Source organism: Choristoneura fumiferana, chromosome 5 (genome assembly GCF_025370935.1).
Source record: "Choristoneura fumiferana chromosome 5, NRCan_CFum_1, whole genome shotgun sequence".
Taxonomy (NCBI): domain Eukaryota; kingdom Metazoa; phylum Arthropoda; class Insecta; order Lepidoptera; family Tortricidae; genus Choristoneura; species Choristoneura fumiferana.
In genome coordinates, this window is record NC_133476.1 from 13,490,114 (window position 1) to 13,504,012 (window position 13,899).

The 13,899-nt window shown below is 34.8% G+C and overlaps 1 protein-coding gene across 1 annotated transcript in view; it reads right to left on the reverse strand.

Annotated features, from left to right (window-relative positions):
* Positions 1–13,899, reverse strand: part of LOC141428200 (intraflagellar transport protein 81 homolog) — a 31,863-nt gene that overhangs the window by 14,304 nt on the left and 3,660 nt on the right. The window lies entirely within an intron of this gene.

Genomic DNA, 13,899 nt, shown 5'->3' on the forward strand with positions numbered 1-13,899 from the left:
TGTTAGGTAATGGAATCCTATCCGATAACTAATATGTTCATTTGTTACGCTTTCACGTTTACCTAAGCACAGATTATATACAAGTTACTACGTAACAGATACACCACTTGTAGGGACGGAGGGCGATCCCACCGCTATCGATGCCTACCGCTCCTATCAGGGCGCGGGTGACGCAACGTCATTGAAACGTGCGCTAGGGCTGCCTCCGTTATGTAAACACTAGCTTTTTCTCGCGCCTTCGCTCGTTTGGTATTTTAGGTATTCAGAGGGCAAGGTGATTCCACAAAAACAACTGATTAAATTTTATTAACTGAACAATGTCATAGTTTATGTATTAAACTAACTAGTAGATACGGTATCTTAGAGGCTAATAGATTGGGGAGGCTATTGGATTGGCATTGGATTGGAGGTGGTAGTTTTTTTTTACATTCATAAGTGCTTGTTATAGCCTAAATTGAATAAAAATATTTTGACTTTGACTTTGAATACAATAATGAATGCAACTGAACAATAAATATATTTATTAAAAAAATCTAAGCCAGACCTGCACCAAACAAAGAAAACTAATAAAATACTAAATGTTTTTTTTTTTATAAAAATCTACTACAATCCCAATTTGATCCGAAACAAATTTATACGGGACCATCGGGAGCTTGGAAGCTTTCACACGAAAAAATATTTTTCAAAATCAGTTGATAAACGGCGAAGTTCAAAAAATAATTTTGATAAAGAACCGCGCCTTGAGAACTTCCTCCTTCTTTTAAGTCAATAGGATATTAAAATCACGTGAAATATATATACAAAAACTGTAAGAAACAGTTTCGAATCGTTTTAGGTATATTTTGTAGTTCCTTAATAAAAAACTACAAAAAATGTAAATTCTAAGACGTATAAATAAACATACGTAGAGGCAAATAACATTTACCTTTCTTCGTCGTACGGCAGTTTAAAAAAATACAATTTTTCATTTGTTTTTTGATTGGTATATTGGTGCACCGCGCAATATGTCCGACATTTTGTTTTTTTTTGACATAAGGTAAGTACACAGGACGCACGCGTTGCGTGCGAGAGTTGTTTGCGCGGGAAATGTTTATTGTAGGTAGGCAGCGCCGTCCGTGCGAAGCGAGGCGTGGCAACACTGGCAACCGACTAGCATTTGTGTTGGGATACACTTAAGGCTTGTTCGGACTAGGCTAGTATTTTAGTCTAGTAGCGAGTAATTTAGTAGCTAAACTATTCGCTACTGCCTAAAAATCGTTCGCATTACAGTCGAGTATTAAAGTGGTTTCCTCGCTCCAGCGAAACGACATTTTCACGCCAACTAATGAACTCGAGTAAATCGACATGTTCGGACTTGTTTAGCCGGCGGCCGAGTAAGCACGGACGCGTGGTGGGGAGTGCTACTCACTACTAAACTACAAAAAAAAATAGAATAAAATGGATTGACTCGACTAAATTACTTACTAATCTGCTCGACTAATTATTTGGTGTTCAGACACGTTTAGCTAGGTACTAAATTACTCGCTACTAGACTAAAATACTAGCCTAGTCCGAACAAGCCTTTAGAGATCGGTATTTACCGCGCGGCCTTGCCTGCTATAGCCTGGTTTAAGGTAGGTTGTACTTAACCGATTGTAATGAAATGTGGTATGGAGATAAGTTTATGACCCTAAGAAGGATATAGACCAGTTTTTATATCGAAAATTGTATAGTTCCTATGGGCGCGCGTTAAACGAATTCTTCGCAAGCGTAGTCTCGGGCAACAACTAGTGATTACATAAATAGACAGTGTCATTGTATAGGCGATAGCCTGGAGCGCCGAAACGTTAGACGCGCCAAGCTTAGTAACTGGCAAGCCCTCGTCAACGTTGCTAGATACTTATCTAGACAAAACAGGTTAGGTAACCCACGCGATGTGGTTGAATAACTGTCGCATTCTCAGTTTACAGCCAGGTAGCAGTAACATTGATGTGGGCAAGGAATTGGGGAAAGCCTCTGGCTAGACAAGGGCACGATTGTTCAAAAGTTTTTCAGGAACGAAACCCGTGGAAGGTTGCCCACGCATTGCCTCGTTGGCACAAAGGCATGCAATTTTTTGTTAGAAACGTTAAATCCCTTTTAAAATAGTTACCTTGTAGGAAATATTATCGAATTGAGAGCTCTAGAACTAACGAATGTGTGCTTGTTTGAAGCGAACTCGTTAGTATCGTCTAGTTAAAACTTATTAAAAATAAACCTGCAATATCATTTAAATTGCAATGTATGATTGTTCGTTGTCAAATCTTATTTATTAAGTCAAATTTCACCCACTTCTATTGATCGGACGGGTTGAATTAAAAATTTGCAGGTAGGTACTAGCAGTTGGGATAACTACGTATAGGTAGAGTCAGATAGAGTCATTCACGATGACGCGTGCCGTGGTTCTTTTTACAATGTATGTATGTATGTATGTAAACTCTTTATTGTACAAAAGAAAAGAAACAAAACACAATTGACAAACTTTGAGATACTCAATGTCATTATAATGTCTAATTTTGACAAAATCACGCGTCTTCACGGATGGCACTATATAGGTATCCAGTCAAGTGCAAAAATAATTATCTATTCGAACCACTTAAAAATCTGAAACTATCGTGAGACTCACTCATATTAAATATATTGACCCGGATAACTCACGTCTTAAATCGATTTAAGACGCGAGTTATCCGGGTCAATATATTTAATATCACTTAAAAATATGTTACTACGGCCTTATTGCGTCGGAATAAAAGTCTGTGTGGTACTTATTTTTGAAGTTCATATTTTTACACTTGACGTACCTACAGTGAACAAAAAGTTCGAGTCGTCATGGCCACCCCACGGGATATTTAATTCGTCCAAGTTCAAACGACTTGGATAAACCAAGGCGAAAAGGTTAAGCTTGTTCTGTTTTAAATAACCAGACCCTTGTCAATGATCCCTTACTAAAGTTAAACTTACAATTTGGTCTAGACAGCTTTTACGCTTAACTTGTCTTCTCTTGTGATTTCATCTGGTACATTTCGCCTGTAATTAAAGTAAGTACCTAAACCTTGTTGTCCCTAATAGTTTATTACCTAAATAGCTCTAATTTACTCCAAACAGAGTAACTAGGTATTTAGGTAGATAACTTAATTTTACTGGAATAATAAATCAAGAAGTCTTGTTCAAATTGCGAAGTTACCTTAGGGTTGTTGCTGAATTAGTAAAATTATGTTTGCTTACTTATTATTTTTACTCCCTCAACGCTAAAAGTGTTGTAGGTAAGTTTGACACCAATGGCTGTCTGTCTATCTGTGGCATCGTAGCTCTCAAACGGATGGACGGATTTCGATGCGGTTTTTTTACGCGACAACGAGCATCGGTGGTTCTTAGCTATGTTTTAGAATCGGTTTAGTTAGCCGGTTTTGAAATATTGCACTTGAAATGACAATGATCGGGGGCTTTGAACTTTTCTAAGTTGGCAAAGCTAGTTAAAATCGTACACTTACTTATACAGATACTTATAGTCAAAATATCACACACAGGACTTATCACGCTAACACACACGAGTAATATTTTACTTCGACGTTTCGGCAACATTACAGTGGCCGTGGTCACGAATAGACTGATGTGTGGGGTGTCAAGTCTGCCTAGCAGCGCGAGTCCCTCGAACTACCCGCACTTGATCACAAATATTAGGTGAGAATGACATGTCAGATTCCTACATGGTAGGTACTGCTCAGAAACTGTTTAGAAGGGAGTTACTTTGTGTATCGAGGACAGCACTATTTACAAATTGATGGCGTTGCTATAGGTAGTCCCGTGGCTCCGGTGATGGCCAATATCTGGATGGAACATTTTGAGACGTTAATAGATCTACAAGCGTGGAATGTTAGTTTGTGGAAGCGGTACGTCGACGATGTTTTCTGCATTATGAACGGTGGGAAACCTGAAGTAGAACAGTTTCTGGCATATTTCAATTCCATTCATACTAAGATTAGTTTTACTTATGAGTTGAAAGAGGGACATTTATTAGCTTTCCTTGATGTGAAGGTAATGGCGAGAGCGAATGGTTCTTTGGCACATACCGTCGAACGTATCATCTCACCACCATCTCTGACATCTCCAATCCATTGCGAATTCATTGCAAAATAGGGCATTTGATTTCTGTGACCCTGAATTTGTTGAAGACCAGTTGAGACATGTTTAGGAGGTACTAAAGCGTAACGGATATGTGGTGAGTAAATGGCAGCCAAGAAGGAAACGTAGAATCAAACATCCTGATGTAGCTAGACAGCCTGCCTGCCTGCTGCGTATGCCTTATCTGAAAGGAGTGACGGACAAAGTTGGAGCCGTTTAGGAAAGTTTTCCATCAAGGTAGTGTAAACGCCTCTGTCCAAAATCGCGAGGTATATTAGGACACCCAAGGATGTCGTTCTCTTCCAAACACCGGGTGTTTATAAGGTTGATTGTAGTTGTGGTAGTTCCTATATCGGACAGACGAAAAGAACAATAAATGAGAGGGTCAAGGAACATATTGCAGCTGTTAAAAATCGCCAGATAGATAAGTCAGCCATAGCCGAGCATTTATTGGAGTCAGGACCAAATTAGATTGAGCTTCACAATACTGCTAATAGACGTGTCTGTCAACTTGAAAGTATTCATTTGATAGGAACTTATGTTTAAAAATTGATAGACCACTTATTTGGCTGATGGTGCATGAGTATTTCTCAAAAAGTTGACCCGTCATGAAGTTGACAAGAAATCAGTTTTGTCAAAAAATTATTAAAATTAAGGACGAGATCATAAAAAATAAACTGCATAAAACATTCAAAATTTCTTGACGTCAGGAAAACGTCACGAAATCTTGTGAGGAAAACCTCTTAATTTTTTAACTAAATCGAAACTTTCTATTAGATCCAAAAACAAAGATTATCTGACTTTTTATCACCTTTATCACAAGGTTTTGGGTATATTTTAACACAATAAGGTTACCTGGGGCGAAAACAATTATGAAGCTGAAGTAACTAAGTAATTGAAGTTTCTCTCAATGTAATAGTTTTTGTTAAAAGAGTCATCGGTTGGAGCGTAGTAAAATCATTACTTTATATTGTTGAATCATTGTTTTTATTTTTAAAAACAAATTGAAAGCGTGTTTGATGGATGTCTTTGATGAAGAAAATATAAACCTCTGTCTAATTTTTAATTGTTAGCTAATTGTGGTATTGTAGCGTGGTTGGAAGTACTTAATACGATCTAATTAAAGAGGTATATAACTAAAATAAGGAGTGTAGTAATCGCCAACAAACTGTTTTGCAGTTTGGCGAAGTATAATTGTATTTTTTTTGTATAACATAAATTAAGTAAATAATTTTTAAAAATAATAATAATAAAATAAAACACAGACGGCGTTCCTAGACCGCTCACTGTTGTATCGACAGAGCAAATTTTATCAGCCGCCATTTTAAGCAACGCTTTGCAGTGTCGTGAGTTTATTTTTGTGTTAAGTATAAAAAGTATTACAAGCCGTTTTCTGGATAAACACAAATTCGTCCTAAAGAAAAGATAAAACGTAAGTGCTTTTGCTATATTTATTTGAACTCTAGGTATTCCAATTAATATTTTATGGGAAATAATAAGTGCAACGACTGAAGTTTTATTTAGCATCCGCTACGGAACATCTATTTTTGTATGTAAGCAACGGGTTAATAGAACAGCTTCTATTAAACTAATATGCCATCTTTACAATACCAGCAAATTATGCAAAATCGAGCGACAATTTACAAACAACAAATAATATAACTCGGCTACCGATAAATATATTATTTTCAAAATTGATGATTTGGCGACTAATATTGTAAGCTGCTTTTTTTATTTTTTAGCTTCAATATCTGTCTACTAATTTAATCAAAATCAACCCCCAAAAAAGAGCATCGTAAATAATGACTTAGCAACTAAATTAATAATTCGTCTTCTTTTTTAAAGAAAATTAACAGTCGTTGAAAAGTATTTATTAGGCGCTTAAAATTAGTCGCTGATTTATTAATTCAGAAGACAAATAATTAAATTTGAAGCCAAAAATGACAGATTAAAAAGCTGCGTTAATTACAACCCATATTTAAATTAACATCAACTTTTTGGGTACATGGGGTTATTGCAACTATTTCAAGAGTTGCAATAGCCCCATAGTTTTTATATGAAAAATGCCATTCGCTCCCGTGCCGATATTTCGACAAATGAATTTCACATATTTTATTACTATTTAAGATCTGCAATTGGTGCGAAGCGTTTAAGACTTTATAAGAAAAGACGAATAATGTAACTTAAATAAACAAAAAAATTAAGCTCAAAAATAAAGTAAAAAACGTTATTTAGATGGATTCAAATAGCAAACAGTTGAAATTGCAATAAAACTCAAGCTGCATAGTTAAATGATTTCAACAAATACTGAGGTCATGGAAATATCAGGTCAAAGAATGGCAAAGAATTTTTTTTTTAAAAGTTGAATTTAATTTACAAAGATTTATCGATAAGTAGTGTACCAACACGAGCCACTATGGAAGGTAATTGCATTTACCCCATAAAAATTTAAAAAAAAATTTGCTGGAGACAGCCCTATTCTTAGCAACAAGATACGAGTACCATCTTCGGATAGGTGTTGCGTGAATGTATGTGTACTCTTATCCCCCAACATATATTTACTGTCTACAACAACGTTTATAACTAATAAACACATTAAACTCACGGCGGGGTGAAGTAACTATTACTGCTCTCGAGGAACAATAAAATAAATTATTGGAAAACCTGCCTGTTTGTAGTGTAATTAAAGTTGAAACCGTTCATTTAAATGTGAGCAATTAAGTATATTTATTTGTATAACCCTTCTAATTATATAGGCAATGGTATAGGGCGGCAATAGTAGATTGTACAACAAGAGCATAAAACGAGCCATTTTACCCAAGACGTTCATTATAGCCTATATATAGGGGTAAATGGGTTTAATGCTCGAGTTTTACACTCTACTTTTCACTTCGATGGCGAGAAAATGAAATAGAAACAGTGGAAACAATTTTAATGTCCACTTACTATGTACCTTGCATTGTTCACGCATTACTATTATAATTTTATATTTTAAGTTTTATTGATCTATTTTGATTGCTTTTTAGTTTTATATAAATTAAAAATTATTTAAAAAATGTCATAACTTCTTTGTTTATGACTGTTTACACCGGATTGCCTTGGTCTTAAATGAAGATTTTACTTTATGCACTAGAGCATAAAAAGTCATTTTATGTCGCCTAGACCCAACATAAACACGAAATTTACGAGCATGAGAAGTGAAAAATAATTATAATTTTTTTTTAGTTGCTTTTGCCCCGAGTCACCTTATTACTTTTTTTGTGTTGAAATAGTGTCATGATTTTTTTTAATAAGTGGACATCTGGAAATGGACATCTTTTTGAGAAATAGTCACATGTATCACAACGTATGTAAATTTTGATTTTTCCCTATTTTTGTACAATAATGGCTTACATATAAATACTATACAGCTTGAAATATTACATAGTTTAGTTTTGAATCCGGAAAATTGCACGGTTTCTGCTAAGGAATAAAGCTAAACTATGCATAAGCAATAATGCACTTGTGAACAATAGGCAAATACTCAATAACTAGGTTAAGTTAGTAGGTAGATATACCTACTCAGTTGAATAATAAAAATTTAATTCCCGAGCAGCATCTTCTCTCCTACTAAAGCTTCGTTTTAAATCCTATTTTATCGGTTCTGTACCTATTTAATAATGCTTTAAGTTCCCGATGGGTATCGCTCCAGATTTTACAGCAGCGAGAATTGGGTTTTCTTCAGAGAAACCGGCAACTAAGTTGCGGCGTCTATTTAAATTTTAAGATAATCTGCTGTCCATTTATATCAAAGTCAAAGTCAAAGTCAAAAATATCTTTATTCAATTTAGGCTATAACAAGCACTTATGAATGTCAAGAAAAATCTACCACCGGTTCGGAAAAACCTCTGCTGAGAAGAATCCGGCAAGAAACTCAACGAGGTATATATATATTTTTTTAAAACAGATTTACAATATTATTAAATGATATGTATACATCACAAGTATTTAACACAACTTTATTTTTAACACAGTAGGTTCGCTATTTGAAGGGATCGCTAATGCGGATCGGAATTATTTCCAAATATCCCTGTCCATGATATAATCATTAACTTTATAATACGCCTTTGATATTAATGTCTTCTTGACAATAGATCTGAATTTTGTATCCGTTTCATTTGTAATATTTTTTGGAATTTTATTATAAAACGTATGCAATTTCCCAGAAAAGACTTTTTGGTTTTAGCCAGTCTGTAAGATGGAACTTTAAGCTTCCCTGTGTTTCTAGTAGCCTTTGGCTTATCGACGTTAGTGGGAAAATCACATATGTTCTTCCTAACATACATGATTATTTCAAAAACATAAAGCGACGGCAGGGTTAGGATATCTGTTTCCTTAAAAAAGATCTTAAAGATTCACGCGTCTTCAAATTATAAATTGCTCTAATTGCTCTCTTTTTTTATCTTATATATCTCGCAAGTTAAGTTTATTTAAATTATAGGTACCTACAGATCCTTTAGCCCAAACAAAATAAGGATTCAGGTAAATAAATGAATACCTATAATAAAGCTTTATTCATCGACCATACGCAACATTGTTCATATTAGTATGAAAGCACTATAAACAAGTTTTTTTTGTAAAAATAACATTTTTATAAAAGTTTTTTGATGACTGTACTTTTCTCGACTTTACTTGCATTGTCACCCAAACTACATTTGCATACCAAATTTCAAGTCGATGCCATTAACCGTTGAAGTGTTCCGTGCTGCGGAGACGATCCTGGCTGGACTACTAGGATGTCACTTTCAGATTATTGTATTGTCACGCAATTTACATAATTATTCCATATTTCAAGTCAATCTGACTACTGGAAATTAGTCAAATTTAACTTGCAAGATTTGACTACAGATAATAATATTGCTTATTGATAAAAATATGCTTGTAATATTAGAAATACGGAAAACTAGATCCCGCCACTCCTAAGTTTTTAAGCTCATAATTACATATGTAATTAATTAAAGTGTCATGGTAAAAATGAGACAAGCTAATGGTTATATACTCGTATATATGAATCGTGTCACTAGCACCACCTAGCACGATACCTACTTACATACTTACACTGATGTAACGTAAATCTACAGGTTTTAAAATCATTTTACTGAAATCGGTAACAAAAGCTGTACCTAAATAATAACTTTAATTTTATTGATTAGGTTATATTATTTTTCTGGACATTGTTAGAACGTAGAGCATCATAATGAATATCGATGAATAATATTCTTGAGTCTTGGACTTTTAATGTGTAGAACCTGGGCGACCGTGTTCTAGTCGGTATGTATTTCTTTTTGTTGTTTAATCGTGTATTTTTGGAGAAGATACACAGGTATTTAAATAAGCTTTACAAGAAAACAAGAAAGTAAGTCGCGAACGGCCGAGACTATAACTCTAGAGAGTTTAGACCCCTAGTTAGCAAGTCCGACACTATACCGCTGACTCACCACGTTGATGACGGGGCTCTCGAAATTACCGATCTTACTGCGCGAGAAATTTACGCAAAAAAAATCAACCAATTTTCAAATCAATTTTCCCAGTGATAGGACCAAATTAGGTCGATTGTTAGCCCCCTATAAAAAGCTCCCACAGTGATAGCGAATTTCATCGAAATGGTTGGAACCGTTTCCGAGATCTCGGATATAAATAAATAAAGGCTGAACGGAATTATAAAAAACCTCGCCATATTGCGGAAAACTAATAGAACTAATTTATTGCACTGGTAACAGTAAATTCAAATGTCATCTGTCTATTGCTGCCAAAGTTTGACGTTGTTTACGTGCGGTATTTTAAAGTGTTATTTTGTGTGTTAAAATGCCGAAGATTATCCAAGAAGATCATTGGGAGGAAAATAATTCACAATGTATAATAGTTATTTTCTCAAAAATGTCCGTAAAAGTTGACATTATTCTTTACATATCAGAAGGTGAAGTGCATAGTTTATGGTCAGCGAAAAATTAAAAAGTTAAAACGATTGCAGGCGCGCTAGCTCGACAATAATGAATTAGCGCGCCTGCAATCAGTCACATTTTTTTTAAAGTTAAAAAGGCCATGGAAATGTTTGCACAAGTCGTATACAGCCAAGTCTAATAATGGCCGGTATCAGATATTTTGTTGGAACTCCGGACTTTTACTATTGGGTCTGAAATAGCTTGTGGTGTTTTCGGTGGAAAAATACACCTGCAGTTTATTTTTAATGAAAAAAGGCGGGAAAGCATAAGAAAAATATTGGAATAAAATTAAATTTTATAATAGGTATATTTTGAGAAAAAAAATATTCTATTTCAGAATTATTCACCATTTTTGAGAAAAGCTTTATATTAGTCTCGGCTGGAATAGCAATTGCTGGCTTCGTATTAGTTAAACGGACTCGCAAGCTCGTCCGTTTAATACTCATACTCAGCCAGCAATTGCCTACTTCCAGGCCACGACAATAATCTACTATTGTGCAACGAGAGAGCAAAGTTGTTTTTTGTTGCGAGTGTTGATTTTGAATCCCGAGTAAGCGAAGGATTCTATAATTGAATACTGAGAGCAGCAAGGGATTACAAGAGGTGCAAAAAAACTTTGGTCTCGTGTGTCACATACAATTTTTCACCTTAGCAGCGAGAACATCATTTAAATATAACGTAAGAGTAAAACCCATATACCTATCTGTTTATAAAACAAACACAATTTTTTAAAATATAATCCGATTATTAAGAAACAAATATAATAATCACATTTAAAACCATAAAAAAGTGCCCAGTAGATACAATACAATTCTCATACTCATAACATGCATTGTAATTTGAATTTAGACCTTCTTTTGCTATATGTCATACTTATTTTTTAATACTTCAAAAAGCCTCATCTTGGGGTCATTAAAAAGATTGAACAATAAACGTATAATTTATTATAAATGTTTTTAAACCTATATGAATTTTATTAAGATTTCCCTTTAAATATGAATTTTATTAAGATTTCTATTACATAACCATAAATAGATTTGTTAAAAATTCATTTAATTTAACAAATATTTATTCCAACTGTAGAGGCAGTATACGAAACTATTTTATAAAAAAAAAAACAAGAGAAGCGGCTTTCGTGCAACGGGGTTGCATACTTTATTAAAAGATCGGGAAAATTTACATTTTGGAAATATTTCGTTGTCATGTAATTTATTAGGTATCTATCGATATATTTTTAATATCAAAAATTTAATTTAGGAATTAGAAAATATTTCTTTAAATAACATCACCAACACCGTTGTCAATATATGACTGGTAGATATCGTATAGAGTGTAAAGAATGTTGCAATATAAAACGTACAAGTGCTGCCCTCGAGTCAGGTTTTTTATATTCCTGGTTAGCCTATACTTATTCATCGTTTAAAGGTATAGATTTCAGTATAAATATAATGATAATAATAATAGATATCATGGAACACCTGACACCAATTGACCTAGTCGCAAACTAAGCAAAGCTTGTACTATGGATACTAGGCAACGGATAAACATACTTATATAGATAAATACGTACTTAAACATCCAAGACATGAGAAAAAAACATTCGTATTATTTATACAAATATCTGCCCCGGCCGGGCATCAAACCCGGGACTTCAAGAGTCAGGTTCTCTAACCACTGGCCATCCGGTCGTCATATATTTTATATTTAAATATATTTATCCGTTGCCTAATACTGATAGTACAAGTTTGGTGCAGTTTGGACCCTATCAATGTGATGTGATACCCTTCGTGTTGCGGGTGTCTATGGACGGCGATGATTGCTTCCATCAGGTGACCCGCATGCTTTTTTGTCCCTCTTTTGTAAAAACAAGTGCAATTGGTGTCAATTGCCTCATGATACTTATTTATTTGACTAAAATTAACCCGCGGCTTCGCCCGCATTTGAAGTAGCTTAATGCCGTCTTAACTGAACTGTAGTAAGTATATTATACCCGTGCAATCTTTTAATTTTAATATATCATACAACTACGAATAAATAATAAGTCTTATAGTGGTCTTATACTTATTATTTGTTCGTAGCCATACAGCGACAACAGTTTACTTACACGATTCTTGTTACCATGGCAACGCAATAAATAAATGTCAAAGAATTTGGCGTGAAAAAGTTTACGGTAACAATTTGAAAGGACAACGTAGCCAGTACTAGGTACTATTAGTTACTAGCTTTTACCCGCTGCTTCGCACGCGTAAACTATTCGGTCTGGTAGTTGCAATTCAACTTTCGGGATTTTACAAAATTCCCCTGGAAATTTCCAAAATTTATATCGTGGTCTTCATTGAGGTTGTGTTGTGAATGACTGTACAAAATTCAAGACCCAGTGCTGAAATTTCAAATTTTTTTCCCTATCCAAATTCAAAATTCAAATTCAAATTCAAATCATTTATTCAGTAAATAGGCCGCAATGGGCACTTTTACTTTTACACGTCATTTTAAACTACCAGCGCTTTCGGAAAGACCATCATTGCCAAGAAGAATGTGCCGCAAGAAACTTGGCAGAAAGTCATTTTTTCAAAATAAAATAATTACAAATAAAATACTTAAAAACTACAGTATGCAATTGAAGAAATAAATACAAAGTAATAATAATAATATTACAGGGATATATGGGGTCCCTTAGTTACAAAACTATCCCGTGGGAATATCGGGTTAAAAAGTAGCGTATGTGTTATTCCAGACGTCCGGCTACCTACATACCAAATTTCATGCTTCTAAGCCCAGCGGTTGTTATTTCGACATTTTATCCCTAGGTATCCCGTGGGAATATCGTGTCAAAAAATCGTCTATGTGTTTTTCTAGACATCCAGCTTTCTATAACCAAATTTCATGACTCTAAACTCAGTGGTTATTATTTCAAGATTTTATCCCTATCCCGTGGGAATATCGGAATAAAAAATAGTCTATGAGTTATTCCAGAGGTCCAGCTACCTACTTGCCAAATTACATGGTTGTAAGCCCTGTGGTTGTTATTCCGAGATTTTATCCCTAAGAATCCCGTGGGAATATCGGGTCAAAAAGTCGCTTATGTGTTATTCTAGACGTTCAGCTACCTACATACCAAGTTTCATGACTCTAAGCCCAGCGGTTATTATTTCAAGATTTAATCCCTATCCCGTGGAAATATCTGGATAAAAAGTAGCCTATGTGTTATTCTAGAGGTCCAGCTACTAAATTTCATGGCTCTAAGCCCAGTGGTTGTTATTTCAAGATTTTATCCCTAGGTATCCCGTGGGAATATCGGTTCAAAAAGACGTTTATGTGTTATTTTAGACGTCCAGCTACCTACATACCAAATTACATAACTCTAAGCCCAGCGATTATTATTTCGAGATTTTATCCCTATCCCGTGGGAATATCGGGATAAAAGGTAGCCTATGTGTTATTCCAGAGGTCCAGCTACCTATATACTAAATTTCATGGCTCTAAGCCCAGTGGTTTTTATTTCGAGATTTTATCCCTAGGTATCCCGAGGAAATATCGGGTCAAAAAGTCGCTTATGTGTTATTCCAGACGTCCAACTACCTACATACCAAATTTTATGACTCTAAGCCTAGCGGTTATTATTTCGAGATTTTATCCCTATCCCGTGGGAATATCGGGATAAAAAGTATCCTATGTTTTAATCCTGGTTATAAACTAACTTTTCGCCAAATTTCATCCAAATCCGTCCAGCCGTTTCAGCGTGAATAAGTAACAAACATACTCACTCACTCACAAACTT